At 48.5% G+C, this 27927-nt stretch overlaps 1 protein-coding gene and 1 non-coding gene across 2 annotated transcripts in view; both read right to left on the reverse strand.

The window, feature by feature from the left end:
- Positions 1–27927, reverse strand: part of dlg3 (discs, large homolog 3 (Drosophila)) — a 779594-nt gene that overhangs the window by 604333 nt on the left and 147334 nt on the right. The window lies entirely within an intron of this gene.
- trnag-ucc (transfer RNA glycine (anticodon UCC)) lies at positions 8274–8345 on the reverse strand. Its single transcript has one exon. It is a non-coding gene; the product is annotated as a tRNA-Gly (tRNA).

Genomic DNA, 27927 nt, shown 5'->3' on the forward strand with positions numbered 1-27927 from the left:
ATAATTCCTATGCATGAGGAAGCAGGAATGAATCCAAATCCTTTGGAATAAATGAACTAACTGAACATTTAATGAGTTTATTTCCCATCACCCCTTTATTAAAAATGCAGTTCGTTCTTGCATAGCTCATTAGCTTTGAAATGAACTGTACAAAATTCCTTTTCCTAAGATTTTATTTAACAGTTGTCACTGTGAAGTCTTGGGAGATTTGGAATAGTTCCTCCATGCTCTCCTGCTTCATGGATCAAATTTTTTTTTTAAATGGGAGAAATAAAGCGGTGGGGTTGGGGAAAGAGAAGGCACTCACAAATGTTGTCTCAAAAAAATGCTCATTCACAAAAATATTCAATCATATCCTTGAAAAAATCCCACTGTCAGGCAGTCCTCAACAGAGGTGGTCGATAGGGTCGGTCCCAACAGCATCACCCCCAGGCCCTTGGTTAATTGTAGGAAGTGGTTTAATTACCTCATAAGCAGCAAGGGTGAGTACATCTTTTCATCCCCCCCATCTCTCTCATTATCATCTCTCTTGCTTATTTCAAACACACTCACCTATCCTTTCCTCTCTTCACACCACAAACTAATACCATTCTCTTCTCAAATACTACCGCTTACAACTCTCAATAGTGCACATCACACACTTCCCTTTACATCGATCGCCTACCTCCCCATTCTCACTCCATCTTGCTTCTTCTACAACTTTCACCACATCCATTATATGCGCAAGCCTCATACATCTCCACTCACTTCCTCAACACACACTCATTAACTCTCACCCTGCCTTTCTGCAGGACAAGACTGCTCATAATACCAGAGAGAGGAACAGGACAGATGAAGGAGTCCCCAGCATGACTGCCCTCACACAGGCAGAACAAGAAGCTCTGGATGCTGGCCCAGGCAGAGTCATGAATAGCGGGGAAGGAGAGTTTGGTGGCATAGCCAAACAGGGTGCCTGAATATTACTTGTATCCCTTTAACTCAGCACAGATGCAGAAAGCTCAGCGACTTCAACCTGCATTCTTCAGACTATCACCTGATCATGTGTAGCTTCTCTCTCCCATCATAACTCTTCTCCATTTTCTCTTTGTTTTAGGTCGCCTGCTGAAGAATAGATCTTAGAGTAGGACAATCCCTCTGAGGAAGCAGCATCAGGCACTCCACTCCTCCCAGGCACCGGTGCAGACATTGGCATTCCATGCAGGTGAGCTAGTGATCTAGAGGGGTCTGCACACAGTGAAACGCTTAGACCAGTAGGCAGCAGCAGCTACTGGTGGCAGAGAATCTCAGAATGGTCACAGCACAGGAGGAGGACATTCGGCCCGTGCCGGCTCTCTTGAAGAGAACTTCAGCTTGTCTCACTCCCACGCCCTTTCCCATGGTCCTACAATGTTTTTGTTCCTCAGGTACTTATCCAATTCCCTTTTGAAAGCCACAATTGAATCTGCCTCCACCACCCTTTCAGGCAGTGCTATCCAGATTATAAACACTCACTGCGTAAAAAGGTTTTCCCTTGTGTCACCTTTCATTCTTCTGCCAATCGCCTTAAATCAGTGTTCTCCGATTCTCGGCCCTTCCGCCAATGGGAACAGTTTCTATCTACTCTGTTTAGACCCCTCGTGATTTTGAACACCTCGATCAAATCTCCTCTCAGCCTTCTTTGCTCGAAGGAGAACAACCCCCGCTTCTCCAGTCTATCTACACAACTGAAGTCCCTCATCCCCTGGAACCATTCTTGTAAATCTTTTCTGCGCCCTCTCTAAGGCCTTCACATCCTTCCGAATTGGACACAATACTCCAGTTGAGGCCAAAACAGTGAGCTCAATTTTCCCATATGCTGTTTTTTTTGCCATACTGCAAGAGTTACGCCCGTTTTTTGGGCCCCGATTACTCAAAAAAAATATAGTTTTCCTGTTCTATTTTTTGAAATTGGCGCCGCACAGCCTGTCCATTCACTTCGGGGGGCGGAGCCTAATGCCTGCGCCGAAAAATGATGCCCCCCCCCCCGCCCCGCCCCTCTGCGTATGTGCGCAAAAAAAGGACGTTTTTGACATGAATGCTATGGGCGCGCATGCCCAGTACAGCTCCTGGTCTACATTCGGCCATTTTTAAAGAGCCAGTTGTGTGTGAGAACTTTCATTCTCATTGGAAAAACCGGAGCTGCAAAACAATATATAACGCGACTCAAGGACCAAGAATTTCTCACAGGATGAAGTGGAGGCACTAGTTACTGTAATTGAGGCCAGATGGCATGAGCTGGACACCAGCAGAGGTCACATAAAAGTTTCACCAAAAGAAATGAAGAAACGCTGGAACCAACTTGCAGAAGATTACTGTGCAATGGTGACCACCCCGAGATCTGGAGGCCGGTGCAAAAAGAAGTGGAAGGACCTTGGTTAAGTAGTTAGTGTAAGTAATATTTTCATTTATTCACTGGAATTGTATTTGTACATGTCCCACCCAGCAGAAAAACACCCTCTCTAAAAAGTTATATTTTCAACTTTGCAGAGGAAGGTGGCCCACAACAAACAGGAAAGAATGCAAACAGAAGGAGGCCCAGCAAACCTGCACCACTGACACTCTTGGAAGACAGGGTTGCTGCTTTGATGAGTCCTGCCTGGAGAAAAGCAATCACCCCTGCACAAGGTGGGCCTACACTCAAGAGAGAGGGTAAGTCCGGCAAATTCCACAGTCTGGCTTTGCTAGATGTTAAGTACTGCGCGGGCTAGCCGTGCTTCGGTTCACGGGGATGTCTCCGTCAGCTACGCTTCGGTTGATGCAACGTGCTATCATTCATCGTGGTCCTTCAAATCAGCCTGCTGCCTGCGCTGTGTGAGCCTACTCATGCCACCCACCCAGCCCCCCTCCTCTGCTGCTAACCATTTGTCTGTTCTGTTATATTTTGCAGAGCTTGAGGCCAACCCTGACGAGGCTGAAGTCGATGCAGAAGATGATTCAGACGGGGACGAGCCTGAAGAGGAGAACATCTTCCAATCCCACCTTCCAGACCAAGACCATGGGGGTGAGGGGGAGGTGATGGATGATGAAGGACACACTGTTGTACTCACTCTGGAGGAGGTGCAGGTGCCGCCCATCGAGGTGCCAGGACCTTTCCTGAGTGATACGAGTGTTAGGATATTCCATGTTTTCTCACAGTCCGAGGCTGGGGATTCCAGTGGGATGCAGCGAGGTACACACAGGGCCCCACCATCCGAGGCTGCAGGTCCCAGTGGGATGCAGCGAGCCTTGGATGCAGGGTGAGGATGGGAAGGAGAGCTCGACAACGCTCTCGCTCTCCTGAGGTGCAGGATCTACCAGATGTAATTCAGATGATGGCAATGAGCGCGGAGAGCATTGACCTTATACGATCACTCCTGGACACCATCAGTCGGGTGGGTGATGAGGTATCGGGATTGACGGGAGAAGTAACAACACTCTCTCGAGAAATGGGCACATAAGTGAGGGAATGTCGCAGGTAGCTGATGCACTGTCAGTGAACATGTTGCAGGTAGTTAAAACACTGGCGGTGACATGTTTTTTCTAAGTTATGTAAATTGACAAGTTTAAAAGTTTGTAAGTGATTTTAAAGTTTTTAAATGATCTTTAAAGTTTGATACCAGAATATTTTTATTAAAGTTAAGTACAAACAAATGTATTTTAAATTCTAACTGAAACATTTCCATTATTTGTTCCATTATTAACACAACTTTTTGAACTAAAGAAGAATCATTTCCATTATTTGTTCCTTTAACACAACACGACATTACGGAACAGGTATAAACAGTAAGCGTGGTCCATGTGGAATAGTTGCCGCTGAACCTTCAGGCAGCAAAGCGTTCATGGATGAGCTGCTGGCGCAAGGCTCGAGCAATCGTTAAAAGGGGCACTTTGACCCACCCTCCTCCACCGTCGTGCTCCGCAGTGAGTGAAGGCCTCAGGACCGGCATCTCTCGTGGGGGCAGCAGGTTCAGGTAAGTGCGCATCTTTTTTCCCTATTTCAGTCGATCGCCCGTGGGAAGCAGACGATCGGGATTTCTAGGCCTATAAAATGCTAGTTGTAGTGATTCAGTCATTGCACTGGGAGGACAAGAGGATAACAGATTGTGAGCACTTGTGTATGAAATATGAAAGAATGAGGCTGATGAATGGAGAATAGAATTGTCGAAGAGTGGATGAAATTGGGTGTTGCAAATTAAGTCACTGATATGAAGAAGGAACCGAGTGGGAGGGAGAACAGAGCCCTAGGAAAACTTCATGTTAATAAAAAGAAGATTCAGATGATGGATCATTAGCTGCAGCACAGACAAAGCAATTTGAAAGGTAACTAGATAAGCCATGAGCATTGCTTTTGGGAGAGCCTATGAAGGTTTTCCTTTTAACTGCGTTTGTATCTCTGCTGAACTGGTTCTACTGGTTTTTCAGCTCTGCTGGTTTATAGCTAGCAGCTGCTACTTCACCCATTCTACTGGTTCTCAACATTGCTGGTCACTGGCTGTGGTTTTATTTTCTCTCCGCTGCTTTGACCTACGGTAACCCAGAAACTTCGCTATCAACTTTCTGTATCGCTACCGACTCTCCTTCCGACGGCATAATCATCATAGGCAGTCCCTCGAAGCGAGGATGATTTGCTTCCACGCCGAAAAAAGGGATGAGTTCACAAATGTTTCAATGAAGGACCTAATATTCCAAATCCAGAACTGTTGTGTATCTGTAAAGCATGCACTCCCATGTTCAACCACCAAGGAGTGCATCCCTTGAAGTCCCAAGGGATCCCAGCATCCCTTGGGAGCACTGTATATTAGCCAGCCCCTGAGGCCTGTTACTCACTCTGGAGTGTCTTAATAAAGACTGAGGTCACTGTTACTTTAACCTCCCTGTGTGCAGTCTCATCTGTGTTAGGAACACAATAACTGGCGACGAGTATACGAATCCAAAGCAAAGATGCAGCAAACTGTGGGCATCCTGGAGAAGTTCTCGGAGGGTGAGGACTGGGAAGCCTATGTCGAACGGCTAGACCAGTACTTGGTAGCCAATGAGCTGGACGGAGAAGGAAGCGCTGCAAAAAGGAGAGTGGTCCTCCTCACGGTCTGCGGGGCACCGACATACAGCCTCATGAAGAATCTTCTGGCTCTGGTGAAAACCACAGATAAATCATATGAGGAGCTGTGTACACTGGTTCGGGAGCATCTTAATCCGAGGGAGAGCGTGCTGATGGCGAGGTATCGGTTCTACACGTGCCAGCGATCTGAAGGTCAGGAAGTGGCGAGCTACGTCACCGAGCTAAGGCGACTTGCAAGACAATGTGAGTTTGATGGCTACCTGGAGCAGATGCTCAGAGACATTTTTGTACTGGGCATTGGCCACAAGACCATCCTACGAAAACTCGTGACTGTAGAGACACCAACCCTCAGTAAGGCTATTGCGATAGCACAGGCGTTTATGTCCACCAGTGATAACACCAAACAAATCTCTCAGCACACAAGTGCCAGCAATGTTCATGAATTAACTGGAACTGTGTTTGCGAGCAGAAACCACGAGTCTGCAACTGCCAGCAGGCCTCAGGTGACCCAGATGACTCATGAATGCAAGGCAATTCACACCTTGTTGGCGTTGCGGAGACTTCCATTCAGTCTATTCATGCCACTTCAAAGGGTATGTTTGCAAGAGCTGTGCAGCAATGGGGGACCTCCAACGAGCTTGCAGACGAGCTGCAAGCTCTGCAAAACCTGCTAACCACCACGCGGCAGAAGAAGATCGGTCCATGGTGGATCAAAGCAATTTTGGCCTCAGAGAGAGGAGGCAGATGCTGAAGTACATGGGGTGCACACATTTTCAACAAAATGTCCACCTATAATGCTTAATGTAAAATTAAATGGCTTACCCGTAGCCATGGAACTGGACACTGGCGCTTGTCAATCCATCATGCGTAAAAAGATGTTTGAGAGACTGTGGTGCAACAAGGCACTCAGACCAGCCCTGAGCCCCATTCACACGAAAGTGAGAACGTACACCAAAGAGCTCATCATTGTCCTGGGCAGTGTCATGGTCAAGGTCACCTACGAGGGCACGGTACATGAACTGCCACTCTGGATTGTCCCGGGCGATGGCTCCACACTGCTTGAAAGGAGCTGGCTGGGCAAAATCCGCTGGAACTAGGATGACATCCGAGCGCTATCACAGGTCGATGAGGCCTCATGTACCCAGGTTCTTAACAAATTTCCATCCCTTTTTGAGCCAGGCAGTGGAAACTTTTCCAGGGTGAAGGTGCGGATCCACTTGGTCCCAGAGGCATGACCCATTCACCACAAGGCGCGAGCGGTACCTCACATGATGAGGGAGAGAGTGGAAATCGAGCTGGGCAGGCTGCAATGTGAGGGCATCATCTCCCCAGTGGAATTCAGCAAGTGGGCCAGCCCGATTGTTCCAGTACTCATAAGTGATGGCACGGTCAGGATTTGCGGCGATATTAAAGTAACGATTAATCGTTTCTCGCTACAGGACCAATACCCGCTACCTAAGGCAAACGACCTATTTGCGACACTGGCAGGAGGCAAGACGTTCACCAAGCTCGACTTAACTTCGGCCTACATGACGCAGGAGCTGGAGGAGTCTTCAAAGGGCCTCGCCTGCATCAACACGCACAAGGGACTGTTCATCTACAACAGATGCCCATTTGGAATTCGGTCGGCTGCAGCGATCTTCCAGAGGAACATGGAGAGCCTACTCAAGTCGGCACCACGCATAGTGGTTTTTCAGGACGACATATTGGTCATGGGTCGGGACACCGTCGAGCACCTACAAAACCTGGAGGAGGTCCTCCAGCGACTGGATCGCGTAGGGCTGCGGCTGAAGAGGTCGAAATGCCTCTTCATGGCAACAGAAGTGGAGTTTTGGGGGAGAAAGATCGTGGCGGACAGCATTCAGCCCACAGACGCCAAGACAGAGGCTATCAGGAACGCACCCAGGCCATAGAACATCACGGAGCTGCGGTCGTTCCTGGGACTCCTCAACTATTTTGGTAACTTCCTACCGGGGTTAAGCACCCTCTCAGAACCCCTACATGTGTTATTGCGTAAAGATGAGAACTAGGTGTGGGGAAAAAAACAAGAAATTGCTTTTGAGAAAGCCAGAAACATTTTATGCTCCAACAAGCTGTTTGTATTGTAAAACCCGTGCAAAAGACTTGTGCTAGCATGTGATGCATCGTCGTACGGAGTCGGGTGTGTATTACAACAAGCTAACGTTGCGGGGAAGTTGCAACCTGTCGCCTATGCCTCCAGGAGCTTGTCTAAGGCCGAGAGGACTGAGAAAGAGGCATTAGCGTGTGTGTTCGGGGTAAAGATAATGCATCAGTACCTGTTTGGCCTCAAATTTGAGCTGGAAACCGATCACAAGCCCCTCATATCCCTGTTCGCTGAAAACAAGGGGATAAATACTAATGCCTCAGCCCGCATACAAAGGTGGGCACTCGCGCTATCAGCGTATAACTATACCATCTGTAGTGGGGAAAATGCTTGAAACTATCATTAAGGAAGAAATAGCTGGACATCGAGATAGGAATAGTGCAATCAAGCAGACGCAGCATGGATTCATGAAAGGGAAATCATGTTTAACTAACTTACTGGAATTCTTTGAGGATATAACGAGCATGGTGGATAGAGGTGTACCGATGGATGTGGTGTATTTAGATTTCCAAAATGCATTCGATAAGGTGCCACACAAAAGGTTACTGCAGAAGATAAAGGTACGCGGAGTCAAAGGAAATGTATTAGCATGGATAGAGAATTGGCTGGCGAACAGAAAGCAGAGAGTCGGGATAAATGGGTCCATTTCCGGTTGGAAATCAGTGGTTAGTGGTGTGCCACAGGGATCAGTGCTGGGACCACAACTGTTTACAACATACATAGATGACCTAGAAGAGGGGACAGAGTGTAGTGCAACAAAATTTGCAGATGACACTAAGATTAGTGGGAAAGCGGGTTGTGCAGAGGACTCAGAGAGGCTGCAAGGAGATTTGGATAGGTTAAGCGAATGGGCTAAGGTTTGGCAGATGGAATACAATGTCGAAAAGTGTGAGGTCATCCACCTTGGGAAAAAAAATAGTAAAAGGGAATATTATTTGAATGGGGAGAAATTACAACATGCTGTGGTGCAGAGGGACCTGGGGGTCCTTGTGCATGAAACTCTTTTTGGAAATCGTAGAAATGCTGCTGTTATCACTGCTTGGAACCAGAGTCATCAGAGGTTAATTTCATCCTCAAGTAGAAATTGACAAATGTGATGGCTGGGAATCGAACCCAGGTCAACTGCTTGGAAGGCAACCATGCTTACCACTGCACCACCATCACACAACTTCCTTGTGCATGAATCCCAAAAGGTTAGTTTGCAGGTGCAGCAGGTAATCAGGAAGGCAAATGGACTGTTGGCCTTCATTGCGAGAGGGATAGAGTACAAAAGCAGGGAGGTCTTGCTGCAACTGTATAAGGTATTGGTAAGGTCGCACCTGGAGTACTGCGTGCAGTTTTGGTCACCTTACTTAAGGAAGGATATACTAGCTTTGGAAGGGGTACAGAGACGATTCACTAGGCTGATTCCAGAAATGAGGGGGTTACCTTATGACGATAGATTGAGTAGACTGGGTCTTTACTCCTTGGAGTTCAGAAGGATGAGGGGTGATCTTATAGAAACATTTAAAATCATGAAAGGGATAGACAAGATAGAGGCAGAGAGGTTGTTTCCATTGGTAGGGGAGAGTAGAACTAGGGGGCACAGCCTCAAAATACAGAGGAGCCAATTTAAAACCGAGTTGAGAAATAATTTCTTCTCCCAGAGGGTTGTGAATCTGTGGAATTCTCTGCCCAAGGAAGCAGTTGAGGCTAGTTCATTGAATGTATTCAAATCACAGATAGATAGATTTTTAACCAATAAGGGAATTAAGGGTTACGGGGAGAGGGCGGGTAAGTGGAGCTGAGTCCACGACCAGATCAGCCATGATCTTATTGAATGGCGGAGCAGGCTCGAGGGGCTAGATGGCCTACTCCTGTTCCTAATTCTTATGTTCTTATGTTCTTATCCGCCACAGACCAGGCACTGATAACTGTGCGGATGCTCTCAATCTGCTATTATTGCCCACCACGGGGATGGAAATGGCGCAGCCTGCAAACTTGTTGATGGTGGCGCAGCCCGCAGACTTGTTGATGGTCATGGAAGCGTTTAAAAATGATAAATCACCTGTCACGGCCTGCCAGATTAGGACTTGGACCAGCCTAGATCCTCTGCTGTCCCTAGTAACAAACTGTGTACTGCATGGGAGCTGGGCCAGCATCCCCGTTGAAATGCAAGAACTAATCAAGCCGTTCCAGCGGCGAAAGGACGAGCTGTCCATTCAGGCAGACTGCCTGTTGTTGGGTAACCGCGTAGTGCTACCCAAAAAGGGCAGGGAGACGTTCGTCTCAGATCTCCACAGCACACACCCGGGTATAGTAATGTTGAAATCGATAGCCAGATCCCATGTGTGGTGGCCCGGTATCGACTCTGACTTAGAGCCCTGTGTACGGCAATGCAACATGTGTGCTCAGTTGAGCAACGCGCCCAGAGAGGTACCACTAAGTTTGTGGTCCTGGCCCTCCAGACCATGGTCGAGGATCCATGTCAACTATGCGGGCCCGTTTCTCGGTACAATGTTCCTGGTGGTGGTGGATGCTTTTTCAAAATGGATTGAATGTGAAATAATGTTGGGAAGCACCATCACCGCCACCATTGAAAGCCTCAGGGCCATGTTTGCCACCCACGGCCTGCCTGACATACTGGTCAGTGACAATGGGCCATGTTTCACCAGTGTCGAATTTAAAGAATTCATGACCCGCAATGGGATCAAACATGTCACCTCGGCCCCGTTTAAACCAGCCTCCAATGGGCAGGCAGAGCGGGCAGTACAAATAATCAAACAGAACCTTAAACGAGTCACAGAAGGCTCATGTCATGTATCTTACATTATTATATATAACTGTATCCTAACATGCTATACACGACTGTAATAAGATATGACCTGTAACCACCAGCATACCTTACCACCAGGGGTGCACTTGCAAGAGACAGATATATAAGGACAGGTCTCAGGCAAGTACAGCATTCCAGAGCTGTGAAATAAAGGTGCAGGTCCAGAGTGACCTTGACTTCACTACATGCCTCGTGTGAATCTGTACTGAGGGGACAGGACTTTACAGTGGCGACGGGTTACGGGATTACAGAATCCACAGAATGGCGAACAACGGATCAGATGAAAAGTACAATGCGGGAGACAATTGGCAGGACTTTATAGAAAGACTCCAGCAAAGCTTTGTAACCAAAGACTGGCTAGGTGACGATAAGGCAGACAAGAGAAGAGCCTATCTCTTGACCAGCTGTGGCTTGAAAACATACGCTTTAATGAAAGATCTGTTGGCACCCGAGAAACCAGCAAGCAAGTCGTTTGAAGAATTGAGCACACTGGTAAGAGACCACCTGAAGCCAGCGAGCAGCCTACACATGGCCAGACCACAGGTTCTACAACTACAGACACTGTGTGGGCCAGAGCATACCCGACTTCGTGGCGGAACTTCGGAGGTTGGCTAGTTCATGTGAGTTCTCTGATGAACTGAGGAGAGAAATGTTGAGAGACTTTTTCATTGAAGGAATAGGCCACGCAGGCATATTCCGAAAGCTCATAGAGACCAAGAACCTGACCTTAGAGGCAGCAGCACTGGCTGCACAGACATTCTTGGGAGGGGAAGAAGAAACGAGGTTGATTTACAATGCAGGTACGACAACTAATGAAATATCGGAACAAGAAGTTCACAGCACTAAACAAGCTGCTACCCCCACACACAGACAAAACCGGGAGAACAGGCTCTCGACAGCAGGCAGAAGCCATCAAGGGGCATAGGAACGGCCGTTCACACCTCATCAACCCACAATGCGAGCAATCAACTACAAACTGAGAGAAGCTCAAGAGAGATCAGCCAGACGCAGCTCATTCTTTGGGAACACTTTAAACAATAGAACAGGTCTGTGCTGGAGGTGTGGGGGTGGGCACTCGTCAAGGGGATGTCGATTTCAGCAGGCTGTTTGCAGAAATTGTGAAAATACAGGGCATTTGGCCCGCACGTGCAAAAAAACGGCAGCTCGGCTGGTATACGAATCGGATGGGTCGGAAAGCGGACCAGAAGATGGTGGGGACAGTACCCGGGACACCGATGTACAGCGGGTCAACACGATCAATGGCCGCTGCTCCTACAACAGGATGCCTCCTATAATGATGAGGGTCCTCCTCAACGGGATAGCTGTCAACATGGAGCTGGATACGGGAGCGAGTCAATCTCTCATGGGCGCGCAACAATTTGAACAACCGTGGCCGCATAAAAGAGACAGACCAAAACTCACAAGGGTCGACACCACACTAAGGCCCCAAGTTTCCACATGATTTGCTCCTGATTTTTAGGAGCAACTGGTGGAGAACGGAGTATCTTAGAAATCGGAATTCTCCACATTTAAGTTTTCTGCAGTTCTAGTCATGTAGAACAGTTTCACTTTTGAACAGAATTTTTTTTTCAAAAGGGGGTGTGTCCGGCCACTGACGCCTGATTTGAAAGTTTCCACAGTGAAAACGTACTCCAAACTAACTTAGAATGGAGCAAGTGAAGATTTTTGTAGGCTTGAAAAAACCTTGTCTACACATTAAAAAATCAGGCGCAGGTTACAAATTAGGCGTCCGGAACGAGGTGGACGGGGGGGGGGGGGGGGGGGGAAGTCATTACATTCTACAATAAATCCTTAGTTATACTTATACAAATATTATACAAATAAATCCAACCTGAATAAAAATTTATAAGCAAAGAAAAGATTAAATAAACCATGTTCCTACCTGTGTGAAAGTGCTTCAGGCAGGCCTTTCAGGCAGCGGTTTGCCATCGGGACCGACCGAGGGCAGGGGGCGGGGGAGGGAGGGAGAAAGCTGCAGGAAGCCTCAGTGCTGATCATGGAAGGGCAATGTGGTTTTATTAAAAAATGTTAAAAATTGAACAGCTACAAAGAATTTGAATAGTCTCAAACAAGTGCATGTGTCCCGTTTATCACAGTCTATCTTTAATTACAGAATGCACTCCCTCACCCTCACACACAGAAATATCAAGAAAATTAAAATACAAGCCTTTGCAAGGGTTCAATAAACAAATTTTCACTTTTTCTGCAGCACTTTTTAAAATGGCCGAGTGCCAATGTTTCCTTCACACTGTGCGTGCGCGAACGCTCCAACGCAGGGTTGCCGGCACGAAAAAAACTCATTTAAATTGTACCCGCCCCCCTACTTACAAAATCGGCACGAGTGGTAGGCTCCGCCCCCTGGGCGCCGCGCCAAGCAGACATCGAGCTGCAAAGCGCTCGAGAATAGTGCGTTTTTTTTCAGGCGCCGTTTTCGGCGCGAAAAACAGGCGCCCAGCTCGGAGGAGCGCCCGTTTTGCTGCGTGTGGAAACTTGGGGCCTAAAGACCTATACCAAAGAAATCATACCAGTCCTCGGCAGCGCCATGCTCTCTGTCACACACAAAGGGACAGTGAACCGACTTCCCCTGTGGATTGTCCCCGGAGACCCCCCAGCACTGTTGGGGAGAAGCTGGCTGGCCAAACTAAACTGGAAATGGGATGATGTCCATGCCATGTCATTAGAGAAACGGACCTCCTGCTCAACAGTTATAAAGCGATTTGAACATCTCTTTCAGCCAGGTGTGGCCACTTTCAAATGGGCCAAAGTCAAAATCTACATCACACAGGATGCTAGACCGGTCCATCACAAGGCCAGAGCTATACCCTATGTGATGAGGGAAAAGATTGAACACGAACTAAACAAGTTTCTGCGGGAAGGCATTATATCACCTGTGGAATTTAGCGACTGGGCAAGTCCCATCGTCCCAGTCATGAAGCCTGATGGATCCGTACGAATCTGTGGGGACTACAAAACTACCATAAACAGAGTCTCCCTACAGGACCAGTACCCGCTGCCCAGAGCGGAGGACTTATTTGCCACACTGGCTGGAGGTAAACTTTTCTCAAAATTAGACCTCACATCTGCGTATATGATGCAAGAATTGACCGAGGAATCCAAGCTACTCACCACCATCAACACACATCGAGGCCTTTTCATGTATAATCGATGTCCATTCGGCATCAGGTCGGCAGCTGCCATATTCCAGCGCAACATGGAGAGTCTGCTCGAGTCCATCCCGGGGACGGTTGTATTTCAAGACGACATATTTATCACGGGCAGGGACACCGACTCCCATCTCCGTAATTTGGAGGAAGTACTAAAGCGGTTGGATCGGGTAGATCTACGAGTCAAGAAATCCAAGTGCCTGTTTCTCACACATGAGGTTGAATTTTTGGGCAGAAGGATTGCCGCTGGTGGAATCCGCCCAACAGAGTCCAAAACAGAAGCAATTCGCCTGGCACCCAGGCCCCGGAGTGTCTCAGAACTGCGTGCCTTTCTCGGGCTACTCAATTACTTTGGTAACTTTATGCAGAAATTAAGCACGCTGCTGGAGCCTCTCCACGTGCTACTCAGGAAGGGGTGCGATTGGTTTTGGGGGGACGCCCAGGAACGCGCCTTCATTAAGGCACACAACCTTCTGTGTTCCAACAGTGTTTTGACTTTCCTTGACCCAAGTAAAAAGCTAGTTCTCACATGCGATGCGTCAGCGTATGGGGTCGGGTGCGTTTTGCAACATGTCAATAGTGCGGGCAAATTACAACCCATAGCTTATGATCCAGGTCACTTTCGCAGGTGGAGCGTGGGTACGGAATGGTAGAGAAGGAGGCGCTCGCATGCATGTACGGTGTCAAAAAGATGCACCGATACCTTTATGGGTGCAGGACATTCTAAAAAGGGAGAAAAAACAGCCAGTTGTTGTGGTGCACATTGGTACCAACGACATAGGTAAAAAAAGGGATGAGGTCCTACGAGACGAATTTAAGGAGCTCGGAGCTAAATTTAAAAAGTAGGACCTCAAAAGTAGTAATCTCGGGATTGGTACCAGTGCCACGTGCTAGTCAGAGTAGGAATCGCAGGATAGCTCAGATGAATACGTGGTTTGAGCAGTGGTGCAGCAGGGAGGGATTCAAATTCCTGGGGCATTGGAACCGGTTCTGGGGGAGGTGGGACCAGTACAAACCGGACGGTCTACACCTGGGCAGGACCGGAACCAATGTCCTCAGGGGAGTGTTTGCTAGTGCTGTTGGGGAGGAGTTAAACTAATATGGCAGGGGGATGGGAACCAATGCAGGGAGACAGAGGGAAACAAAATGGAGACAGAAGCAAAAGACAGAAAAGAGATGAGTAAAAGTGGAGGGCAGAGACACCCATGGCAAAAACCCAAAAGGGCCAATGTACAGCAAAATTCTAAAGGGTAATAAAAAGGCAAGCCTGAAAGCTCGGTGCCTCAATGTGAGGAGTATTCAGAACCCAGGAGAGGGCTCTGAGCTAGTTAGAGTGGATGAGAGCGCAGATGAACAGGACCCCAAGAAAGAATGCAAAAGGCAGGAGGCAACAGAGCAGAGTAGCACTGGGGTAAGTGTAAACCACAGGTGATAGGAAGGGACAATATGTATGAAGATAAAGGGGCTACAGGAGGGGTCAAAACTAAAAATCATGGTTTAAAAGCTAGTATTAAAACACTACCTAAACGCACACAGCATTCGAAATAAAGTAAATGAGTTGACGGCACAAATCATTACAAATGGGTATGATTTGGTGGCCATTACAGAAACGTGGTTGCAGGGTGGCCAAGACTGGGAATTAAACATACAGGGGTATCTGACAATTCGGAAGGATAGACAAGAAGGGAAAGGAGGTGGGGTAGCTCTGTTAATAAAGGATGATATCAGGGCAGTTGTGAGAGATGATATTGGCTCTAATGAACAAAATGTTGAATCATTGTGGGTGAAGATTAGAGATAGTAGTTTATAGGCCCCCAAATAATAACTTCACGGTGGGGCGGACAATAATCAAGGGAATAATGGAGGCATGTGAAAAAGGAACGGCAGTAATCATGGGGGATTTTAACCTACATATTGATTGGTCAAATCAAATCACACGGGGTAGCCTGGAGGAGGAATTCATAGAATGCATACGGGATTGTTTCTTAGAACAGTATGTTACACAACCTACAAGGGAGCAAGCTATCTTAGATCTGGTCCTGTGTAATGAGACAGGAATAATAAACGATCTCCTCGTAAAAGATCCTCTTAGAATGAGTGATCACAGCATGGTTGAATTTGTAATACAGATTGAGGGTGAGGAAGTAGTGTCTCAAACGAGCATACTATGCTTAAACAAAGGGGACTACAGTGGGATGAGGGCAGAGTTAGCTAAAGTAGACTGGGAACATAGACTAAACGGTGGCACAATTGAGGAACAGTGGAGGACTTTTAAGGAGCTCTTTCATAGTGTGCAACAAAAATATATTCCAGTGAAAAAGAAGGGCGGTAAGAGAAGGGATAACCAGCCGTGGATAACCAAGGAAATAAAGGAGAGTATCAAATTAAAAACCAACGCGTATAAGGTGGCCAAGGTTCGTGGGAAACTAGAAGATTGGGAAAATTTTAAACGACAGCAAAGTATGACTAAGAAAGCAATAAAGAAAGGAAAGATAGATTACAAAAGTAAACTTGCGCAAAACATAAAAACAGATAGTAAAAGCTTTTACAGATATATAAAAAGGAAAAGAGTGACTAAAGTAAATGTTGGTCCTTTAGAAGATGAGAAGGGGGATTTAGTAATGGGAAATGTGGAAATGGTTGAGACCTCAAACAATTATTTTGCTTCGGTCTTCACAGTGGAAGACACAGAAACCATGCCAAAAATTGCTGGTCACGGGAATGTGGGAAGGGAGGACCTTGAGACAATCACTATCACTAGGGAGGTAGTGCTGGACAGGCTAATGTCACTCAAGGTACACAAGTCCCCTGGTCCTGATGAAATGCATCCCAGGGTATTAAAAGAGATGGCAGATGTATTCGTTAGAATCTACCAAAATTCTCTGGACTCTGGGGAGGTACCAGTGGATTGGAAAGCAGCTAATGTAAACGCATCTGTTTAAAAAAGGGGGTAGATAAAAGGCAGGTAACTATAGGCCGGTTAGTTTAACATCTGTAGTGGGGAAAATGCTTGAATCATTAAGGAAGAAATAGCGGGACATCTAGATAGGAACAGTGCAATCAAGCAGACGCAACATGGATTCATGAAGGGGAAACCATGTTGAACTAATTTACTGGAATTCTTTGAAGATACAACGAGCATGGTGGATAGAGGTGTACCGATGGATGTGGTGTATTTAGATTTCCAAAAGGCATTCGATAAGGTGCCACACAAAAGGTTACTGCAGAAGATAAAGGTACGCGGAGTCAGCGGAAATGTATTAGCATGGATAGAGAATTGACTGGCTAACAGAAAGCAGAGAGACGGGATAAATGGGTCCTTTTCAGGTTGGAAATTGGCGGTTAGTGGTGTGCCACAGGGATCGGTGCTGGGACCACAACTGTTTACAATATACATAGATGACCTGGAGGAGGGGACAGAGTGTAGTGTAACAAAATTTGCAGATGACACAAAGATTAGTGGAAAAGCGGGTTGTGTAGAAGACACAGAGAGGCTGCAAAGAGATTTAGATAGGTTAAGCGAATGGGCTAAGGTTTGGCAGATGGAATACAATGTCGGAAAGTGTGAGGTCATCCACCTTCGAAAAAAAAACAGTAAAAGGGAATATTATTTGAATGGGGAGAAATTACAACATGCTGCGGTGCAGAGGGACCTGGGGGTCCTTGTGCATGAATCCCAAAAAGTTAGTTTGCAGTTACAGCAGGTAATCAGGAAGGCGAATGGAATGTTGACCTTCATTGCAAGAGGGATGGAGTACAAAAGCAGGAAGGTCTTGCTGAAACTGTACAGGGTATTGGTGAGGCCGCACCTGGAGTACTGCATGCAGTTTTGGTCACCTTACTTAAGGAAGGATATACTAGCTTTGGAGCGGGTACAGAGACGATTCACTAGGCTGATTCCGGAGATGAGGGAGTTACCTTATTATGATAGATTGAGTAGACTGGGTCTTTACTCGTTGAAGTTCAGAAGGATGAGGGGTGATCTTATAGAAATATTTAAAATAATGAAAGGGATAGACAAGATAGAGGCAGAGAGGTTGTTTCCACTGGTCGGGGAGACTAGAACTAGGGGGCACAGCCTCAAAATACGGGGGAGCCAATTTAAAACCGAGTTGAGTAGGAATTTCTTCTCCCAGAGGGTTGTGAATCTGTGGAATTCTCTGCCCAGGGAAGCAATTGAGGCTAGCTCATTGAATTTATTCAAATCACAGATAGATAAATTTTTAACCAATAAGGGAATTAAGGATTATGGGGAGCGTGCGGGTAAGTGGAGCTGAGTCCACGGCCAGATCAGCCATGATCTTGTTGAATGGCGGAGCAGGCTCGAGGGGCTCGATGGCCTACTCCTGTTCCTAATTCTTATGTTCTTATGTTTTCGGGGCCAAGTTCCCGTTAGAAACCATCCACAAGCCCCTCACGTCCCTCCTATCCAAGAGCATGGCAATAAACGCCAACGCCTCGGTGCAAATTCAACGGTGGGCACTCATGCTGGCATGCTACGACTATACCATAAGGCACAGACCAGGCACAGACAACTGTGCCGACGCGCTCAGCAGGCTACCCCTGGCGACCACGGAAGGGTCTGACGAACAGGACTGTGAGATAGTCATGGCAATCAAGGCCTTTGTGTCCACAGGTTCGCCCATGATGGCTCGCCAAATCAGAGCCTGAATGGCCAGCGACCCCACGTTATCTTTAGTAAAAAGATGTGTCCTAACCGGCGACTCGGCAGAGGCTCACGATGCCTGCCCCGAGGAATTAAAACCCTTTTACAGGCGCATGCATGAGCTATTACTACAAGCAGACTGCCTGATGTGGGGCAGCCGAGTAGTCATGCCTCTGCGAGGCAGAGAGGCATTTGTCCGGGAGCTCCACCGCGAGCACCCGGGGATCATTCTCCTGAAGGCCATAGCCAGATCCCACGTCTGGTGGCCTGGTATTGACGCGGACTTGGAGCTCTGCGTCTGAAGGTGCACCATTTGTGCCCAACTCAGCAATGCCCCCAGGGAGGCTCCACTGAGCCCCTGGCCCTGGCCTACCAAACCGTGGTCGCGGGTGCACGTAGACTATGCGGGCCCATTCATGGGCAAAATGTTCCTCGTAGTTGTAGATGCATTTTCAAAGTGGATCGAATGCACCATTTTAAACTCGAGCACAACCTCCACTACTGTGGAGAGCCTCGCAACCATGTTTGCAACGCACGGAATCCCTGACATATTGGTCAGTGACAATGGTCCGAGCTTCACCAGCGCCGAATTCCAAGACTTTATAATTGACCACGGCATAAAACACGTCAAGATGGCCTCCAACGGCCAGGCGGAGAGAGCAGTGCAAATCATTAAACAAGGCATGCTTAAAATCGAAGGTCCCACGCTGCAGGGTCGCCTGTTGCGACTGCTGCTGGCCTACAGATCTCATCCGCACTCACTGACTGGGATCCCCCCGCGCAACTGTTGATGAAAAGGATTTTAAAAACAAGGCTCTCATTAATCCTCCCAGACATGCACGAAATCGTTGAGGCAAAGCGCCATAAGCTGACTGAGTACCATGACAGAAATTCGAGGGGGAGATGGAATGAGATAGGGGACAAAGTGTTTGTACTAAACTATGGCAGGGGTCCCAAATGGCTTGCAGGGACAGTAATGGGCAAGGAATGAAACAGGCTACTGGTAGTACAAATGGACAATGGCAAAACCTGCCGGAGGCATGCAGACCAAGTAAAAAGCAGATTTACCAACAACACTGCGGAACCAGAGGCAGACTACAATGTGGAACTCGCACCACACCTGGTGGACAGACAGAGGGAACAACCTGAGGAAAGGGCAATCCCAACAGACAGCCCAGGCGAGTCAACAACAATCACACCAATCGAAACAGACAGCCCAGGCGAGATACCAGCAACCACACCCAAATAAAAACAGACACCAAGGCAAACAACTGAACCACAACTCAGACGCTCCACGTGAGAGCGTAGACCACCTGAGAGACTGAACCGATAAAGACAATAAGACCTTGGGGGAGGGTGATGTCATGTATCTTACATTATTATATATAACTGTATCCTAACATGCTATACATGACTGTAATAAGATATGACCTGTAACCACCAGCATACCTTACCACCATGGGTGCACTTGCAAAAGACAGGTATATAAGGACAGGTCTCAGGCAAGTGCAGCCTTCCAGAGCTGTGAAATAAAGGTGCAGGTCCAGAGTGACCTTGACTTCACTACATGCCTTGTGTGAATCTGTACTGAGGGGACAGGACATTACAGCTCACTCCAAACCCGCCTGTACTGAGTACTGCTCAGTTACCGCACGAGACCCCACTCGCTCACAGGGGTGCCCCTGGCTGAGCTACTCATGAAAAGGACACTCGCTGGTTCACCCCAACCTGCATGATCAGGTAGAGAGTAGGCGGCAGCAACAAAATGTAAACGATGGTCTCGCCACTGTGTCACGGGAAATTGATCTGAATGACCCTGTGTATGTGCTAAACTATGGACATGGTCCCAAGTGGATCACGGGCACGGTGATAGCTAAAGAAGGGAGTAGGGTGTTTGTAGTCAACTAGACAACGGACAAATTTGCAGAAAGCACCTGGACCAAACGAGGCTGCGGTTCACAGACTGCCCTGAACAACCCACAGCAGATACCACCTTTTTCGAACCCACAACACACATCCAAAGGATCAACGACACCATCCCGGACCAGGAAATTGAACCCATCACGCCTAACAGCCCAGCAAGGCCAGGCTCACCCAGCAGCCCTACAGGGCCAACAACACGCCAGCCCAGCGAGGGCACAGCCAACACACCAGAACAGACACTTGTACCGAGGCGGTCCAGCAGGGAAAGAAAGGCTCCCGACCGCCTCACCTTGTAAATAGTTTTCACTTTGACTTTGCGGGGAAGTGATGTTGTGTATCTGTAAAGCATGCACTCCCATGTTCCGCCACCAGGGAGCGCATCCCCTGAAGTCCCAAGGGAGCCCAGCATCCCTTGGGAGCACTGTATATAAGCCGGCCCCTAAGGCCTGTTCCTCACTCTGGAGTGTCTTAATAAAGACTGAGGTCACTGTTACTTTAACCTCCCTGTGTGCAGTCCCATCTGTGTTAGGAACACAATAAGAACTACATCCTGAAGGGTGGAAGATGCCTGTGCTTGGATTTTTTTTAACGTGCGGTGGCTGTTGCACACCAGCCACCCACGGGCTTGACAGAGCTTGGTCTTGGTCCAGTGGCAAGGATTACCCAAGGCTAACTGGAGACCAGCTCTGCTGCACAGACTGAGCGCGCATACATATCGCAGTGTGCGCTGCCCCGTGCTGCCCCTGGGCCCTCACCTCTTCTGGGCCCCGGTCACTTTCCTCTGCCGACTCTTGCCGCTCCTTCGCCCCTCCTGCTGTGCCTACCCGCGCTGCAATCAATAACCTGGCTTCGTAGCCATCGCCCTCCTGCAGCAGTATGGGCTGCTCCCTGCAGTGGTATGCCCCCAGACGCGGCTCTCTCCAATAGCTCTACAGCATAACCTCAAACTCTCTGCACTTAAAATAGCTTCTGGACTTCATTCACCTGCTTTGGACAGCGGGTTGTCGATGCTCCGTGCTGGCCCCATCCTGTTTGTTATGTATGTAAACCTGTAAATACCATGTCTAACCACCAGAGGGCTTATCTCCTGGAGTCCCAAAGGATCCCACAATCCCTTGGGAGCACCTGTATGTAAGGAGGCCTCACAGGCTGGAGAGGCAATCTGAGATCTGTAATAAAGGACGACGGTCACACCCTACTTTGAGCTTGCAGTATCTAGTCTGACTCTTTATTCAAGACATAACAAATGGCAACGAGATACAGATGACGAACCCCACCGCAACAATGCAGAGAACTGTGGGCATCCTGGAGAAATTTTCGGAGGGAGATGATTGGGCAACCTTCGTGGAGCGACTCGACCAATACTTCGTGGCCAATGAGCTAGAAGGAGAAGCGAATGCTGCCAAACGAAGGGCGATCCTCTTCACCGTTTGCGGGGCACCAATGTGTGGCCTTATGAAAAACCTACTCGCTCCAGCGAAACCCACAGACAAGTCGTACGATGGTCTGGGAGCATCTGAACCCAAAGGAAAGCGTTCTGATGGCGAGGTAGCGGTTCGACACGCACAAGAGGTCTGAAGGCCAGGAAGTGGCGAGCTACGTGGCCGAGCTAAGGCGCCTTGCAGGACATTGCGAATTTGAAGGACACTTGGAGCACATGCTCAGGGACTTCTTTGTACTTGGCATTAGCCATAAAGTAATACTTCGCAAACTTTTGCCTGTCGAGACCTCAACCTTGAGTAAAGCCACAGTGATAGCCCAGGTGTTTATCGCCACCAGTGACAATACCAAACAATTTTCTCAGCACACTAGTGCTGCTGCAAGTATTGTGAACAAAGTAACGTTGTTTTCGAATCGAAATGTACATGGCAGGACTTACACGCCTGCAGCTGCACATCCGCAGATGACTCAGAGTCCACCATTAAGGGTGGTGAATGCAAGGCCATTAACACCTTGTAACGCTGCGGGGGCGATCATCGATTCCATTCATGCCGCTTCAAAGGATAAGTTTGCAAGGGCTGTGGAACAATGGGACACCTCCAACGCATGTGCAGGCGAGCTGCAAACCCTGCTAATCCTGCAAACCACCATGTTGCAGGGGAGGACAGATCCACGGTGGATCACGACGAACCAGAGCCTCAGACGAGGAGGCAGAGGTATATGGGGTGCACACATTTACCGCAAAGTGTCCCCCGATAATGCTGAAAGTTGAATTAAATGGACTCCCGGTGTCCATGGAGCTGAACACGGGCACAAGCCAGTCCATAATGAGCAAAAAGATTTTCGATAAATTGTGGTGCAGCAAGGCCTCAAGGTCAGTCCTGACTCCCATTCATACTAAACTGAGAACGTACACAAAGGAACTGATTCCCGTAATCGGCAGTGCTACCGTAAAGGTCTCTTACGATGAAGCGGTGCACGAGTTATCACTCTGGGTGGTACCGGGCGATGGCCCCCACGCTATTTGGCAGGAGCTGGCTGGAAAAGATATGCTGGAACTGGGACGACACCTCATGTGTCCAGGTCCTAAGCAAGTTCCCCTCGCTGTTTGAACCAGGCATCGGGAAGTTCCAAGGAGCAAAAGTGCAGATCCATTTCATTCCGGGGGCGCGACCCACCTATCACAAGGCGAGAGCAGTACCTTACATGATGAGAGAGGGTGGAGGTCGAGCTGGGCAGGCTGCAACGAGCGGGCATTTCGCCGATCGAATTTAATGAGTGGACCAGTCAGATTGTTCGAGTCCTCAAGGGAGACGGCACCATCAGGATCTGTGGCGACTACAAAGTAACTATCTGTCATGTATCTCACATTACTGTCTATAGAAACATAGAAACATAGAAAATAGGTGCAGGAGTAGGCCATTCGGCCCTTCTAGCCTGCACCGCCATTCAATGAGTTCATGGCTGAACATGCAACCTCAGTACCCCATTCCTGCTTTCTCGCCAAACCCCTTGATCCCCCTAGTAGTAAGGACTACATCTAACTCCTTTTTGAATATATTTAGTGAATTGGCCTCAACAACTTTCTGTGGTAGAGAATTCCACAGGTTCACCACTCTCTGGGTGAAGAAGTTTCTCCTCATCTCGGTCCTAAATGGCTTACCCCTTATCCTTAGACTGTGACCCCTGGTTCTGGACTTCCCCAACATTGGGAACATTCTTCCTGCATCTAACCTGTTTAAACCCATCAGAATTTTAAATGTTTCTGTGAGGTCCCCTCTCATTCTTCTGAACTCCAGTGAATACAAGCCCAGTTGATCCAGTCTTTCTTGATAGGTCAGTCCCGCCATCCCGGGAATCAGTCTGGTGAACCTTCGCTGCACTCCCTCAATAGCAAGAATGTCCTTCCTCAGGTTAGGAGACCAAAACTGTACACAATACTCCAGGTGTGGCCTCACCAAGGCCCTGTACAACTGTAGCAACACCTCCCTGCCCCTGTACTCAAATCCCCTTGCTATGAAGGCCAACATGCCATTTGCTTTCTTAACCGCCTGCTGCACCTGCATGCCAACCTTCAATGATGGATGTACCATGACACCCAGGTCTCGTTGCACCTCTCCTTTTCCTAATCTGTCACCATTCAGATAATAGTCTGTCTCTCTGTTTTTATCACCAAAGTGGATAACCTCACATTTATCCACATTATACTTCATCTGCCATGCATTTGCCCACTCACCTAACCTATCCAAGTCGCTCTGCAGCCTCATAGCATCCTCCTCGCAGCTCACACTGTCACCCAACTTAGTGTCATCCGCAAATTTGGAGATACTACATTTAATCCCCTCATCTAAATCATTAATGTACAGTGTAAACAGCTGGGGCCCCAGCACAGAACCTTGCGGTACCCCACTAGTCACTGCCTGCCATTCTGAAAAGTGCCCATTTACTCCTACTCTTTGCTTCCTGTCTGACAACCAGTTCTCAATCCATGTCAGCACAATACCCCCAATCCCATGTGCTTTAACTTTGCACATTAATCTCTTGTGTGGAACTTGTCGAAAGCCTTCTGAAAGTCCAAATATACCACATCAACTGGTTCTCCCTTGTCCACTCTACTGGAAACATCCTCAAAAAATTCCAGGAGATTTGTCAAGCATGATTTCCCTTTCACAAATCCATGCTGACTTGGACCTATCATGTCACCTCTTTCCAAATGCGCTGCTATGACATCCTTAATAATTGATTCCATCATCTTACCCAGTACCGATGTCAGGCTGATCGGTTTATAATTCCCTGTTTTCTCTCTCCCTCCTTTTTTAAAAACTGTATCTTACCATGCTATACATGACTGTAACTGGATATGACCTGTAACAATAAGCATACCTTACCACCAGGGGTGCACTTGCAGGAGACACTCCAGACCTGTCCCACTGAGGTATATAAAGGGAGGTCTCAGGCAAGTGCAGCACTGGAGAGCTGGAATTAAAGGTGCAGGTCCTCAGTGACCTTGACTTCAGCTTGTGTCTCGTGTAAGTCTGTACATTAGAGTCAGGACTTAACAGTGGCGACGAGTTACGGGATCACAGAATCCACAGAATGGCGACCAACAGCTCAGATGAGAAATACAATACTGGAAACAATTGGGATGACTTTATAGAAAGGCTCCAGCAAAGCTTTGTGACCAAAGACTGGCTGGGCGACGATAAGGCAGACAAAAGAAGAGCCCATCTCTTGACCAGCTGTGGCTCGAAAACATACGCTTTAATGAAAGATCTGCTGGCACCCGAGAAACCAGCAAGCAAGTCGTCTCAGGAGTTGAGCACACTGGTGAAAGACCACCTGAAGCCAGCGAGCAGCCTACACATGGCCAGACACAGGTTCTACAACTACAGATGCTGTGTGGGCCAAAGCATACCCGACTTCGTGGCGGAACTTCGGAGGCTGGCTAGTTCATGTGAGTTCCCCGATGAACTAAGGAGAGAAGTACTGAGAGACTTTTTTATTGAAGGAATAGGCCACGCAGGCCTATTCCGAAAGCTTATAGGGACTAAGAACTTGACTCTGGAGGCAGCAGCACTGGTCGCACAGCCGTTCTTGGCAGACGAAGAAGAAACAAGGCTGATCTATACTTCGGGTACGACAACCAACGAGGCATCGGAACAAGGGGTTCACATTGCGAAACAAACCGCTTCCCCCACACACAGACAAAGGCAGGATAGCAGGCCTTCAACAGTAGACAGTGGTGCCAGAAGCCATCAAAATCAAGGGCCACATGAACGGCTGATCACATCTCATCAACCCACAATGCAAGCAATCAACAACAGATTGAGAGAAACTCAAGGGAGATCAGCCAGACGCAGCTCATCCTTCGGAAACAATGGAAACGGTCTGTGTTGGAGATGTGGGGGAAGGCACTCAACCAGGGTGTGTTGATTTCAGCATGCCGTTTGCAGAAACTGCAACTACACAGGGCATCTGGCTCGCATGTGCAGAAAAACAGCAGCTCGGCTGGTATACGAATCGGAAGGATCGGAAAGCGGACCAGAAGACGGTTTGAACAGTGCACAGGACGCCAAGGTACAGCGGGTTAACATAATCAATGTCCACTGTTCTTACACCAAGACGCCTCCAATTATGATAAGGGATCTACTCAACGGGATACCCGTCAACATGGAACTGGACACGGGGGCCAGTCAATCCCTCATGAGCGTTCAACAATTTGAACAGCTGTGGCCGCACAAAAGCAACAGACCAAACCTCACAAAGTTCGACACCAAACTAAGGACCTATACTAAAGAAATCATCCCAGTCCTTGGCAGCGCCATGCTCTCAGTCACACACAAAGGGATGGTGAACCGACTTTCCCTGTGGATTGTCCCCGGGAATTTCCCAGCCCTGTTGGAGCGAAGCTGGCTAGCAGAACTTAATTGGAAATGGAATGATGTTCACGCCATGTCATCAGAGGAACGGACCTCCTGCTCAACAGTTCTAAGCCGTTTTGAACATCTCTTTCAGTCAGGTTTGGGCACCTTCAAAGGGGCTAAAGTTAGAATCTACATCACACAGAATGCCAGACCGGTCCATCACAAGGCTAGAGCTGTGCCTTATGTGATGAGGGAAAAGATTGAAAACGAACTGGACCGGCTTCTGCGGGAAGGCATAATTTCTCCCGTGGAATTCAGCGACTGGGCAAGCCCCATCATCCCCGTCATGAAGCCTGATGGATCCATGTGAATCTGTGGGGATTACAAGTTTACCATAAACAGAGTCTCCCTACAGGACCAATAACCGCTGCCCAGAGCGGAGGACCTATTTGCCACGTTGGCTGGAGGAAAACTTTTCTCGAAACTTGACCTCACATCTGCGTATATGACGCACGAACTGACCGAAGAGTCTAAGCTACTCACCACCATCAACACACATCGAGGCCTTTTCATGTACAATCGATGCCCATTCGGCATCAGGTCGGCAGCTGCTATATTCCAGCGCAACATGGAAAGTCTGCTCAAGTCCATCCCGGGGACGGTTGTGTTTCAAGATGACATACTCATCACGGGCAGGGACACCGACTCTCATCTCCGCAATCTTGAGAAAGTACTAAGTCGATTGGATCGGGTAGGCCTAAGAGTTTATAATCCAAGTGTCTGTTTCTCGCACCCGAGGTTGAATTTTTGGGCAGAAGGATTACCGCTGATGGAATCCGCCCAACCGAATCCAAAACCGAAGCGATTCGCCTGGCACCCAGGCCCCGGAATGTCTCAGAACTGCGCGCCTTTCTCGGGCTACTCAATTACTTTGGGAACTTTATGCAGAACTTGAGCACACTGCTGGAGCCTCTCCACATGCTACTCAGATAAGGCACGCAACCTTCTGTGTTCCAAGAGTGTTTTAGCCTTTTTTGAGCCAGGTAAAAAGTTAGTCCTTACGTGTGATGCGTCAGAGTACGGGGTCGGGTGCATTTTACAGCACGTCAATGATGCGGGTAAATTGCAGCCCGTTGCTTATGTCTCCAGGTCACTTTCGCGGGCGGAGCGCGGGTACGGTATGGTTGAGAAGGAGGCGCTCGCATGCGTGTACGGTGTCAAAAAGATGCACCAATACCTTTTCGGGGCCAAGTTTGCATTAGAAACCGACCACAAACCCCTCATGTCTGTACTATCCGAGTGCAAGGCAATCAACGCCAACGCCTCGGCGCGCATTCAGCGGTGGGCACTCATGCTGGCGGCTTACGACTACACGATAAGACACAGACCAGGCACAGACAACTGTGCCGACGCGCTTAGCAGGCTACCCCTGGCGACCACAGAAGGGTCCGACAAACAGGACTGTGAGATGGTCATGGCAATCAATGCCTTTGAATCCACAGGTTCGCCCATGACGGCTCGCCAAATCAGAGCCTGGACGACCAGCACATTATCTCTAGTTAAATGATGCGTTTTAACCGGTGACTGGGCAGAGGCTCGCGATGCCTGCCCCGAGGAGGTCAAACCCTTCCATAGGCACATGCATGAACTCTTACTGCAGGCAGACTGCCTGATGTGGGGCAGCCGAGTAGTTATGCCCTTACGAGGCAGGGAGGCATTTGTCCGGGAGCTCCATCGCGAGCACCCGGGGATTGTCCTTATGAAGGCCATAGCCAGATCTCATGTCTGGTGGCCTGACATTGACGCGGACTTGGAGCTTGGCGTCCGTCAGTGCACCATTTGTGCCCAACTCAGTAATGCCCCCAGGGAGGCCCCCCTAAGCCCCTGGCCCACCAAACCGTGGTCGCGGGTGCATGTAGACTATGCGGACCCATTCATGGGCAAAATGTTCCTCGTAGTCGTTGATGCATTTTCAAAATGGATCGAGTGCACCATTTTAAACTCGAGCACCACCTCCACCACTGTGGAGAGCTTTAGAACCATGTTTGCAACGCACGGCATTCCTGACATATTGGTCAGTGGTCCGTGCTTCACCAGCGCAGAATTTCATGATTTTATAGTTGACCACGGTATAAATCACGTTAAGACGACATCTTTCAAGCCGGCCTTCAATGTCCAGGCAGACCGAGCAGTGCAGATCATTAAACAAGGCATGCTCAGAATCCAAGGTCCCATGCTGCAGAGCCGCCTGTCGTGACTGCTGCTGGCATACAGATCTCGTCCGCATTCGTTGACTGGGGTTCCCCCTGCGCAACTATTGATGAAACGAACCTTAAAGACCAGGCTCTCGTTA

This window comes from Pristiophorus japonicus, chromosome 6, assembly GCF_044704955.1.
Source record: "Pristiophorus japonicus isolate sPriJap1 chromosome 6, sPriJap1.hap1, whole genome shotgun sequence".
Classification (NCBI taxonomy): Eukaryota; Metazoa; Chordata; class Chondrichthyes; family Pristiophoridae; genus Pristiophorus; species Pristiophorus japonicus.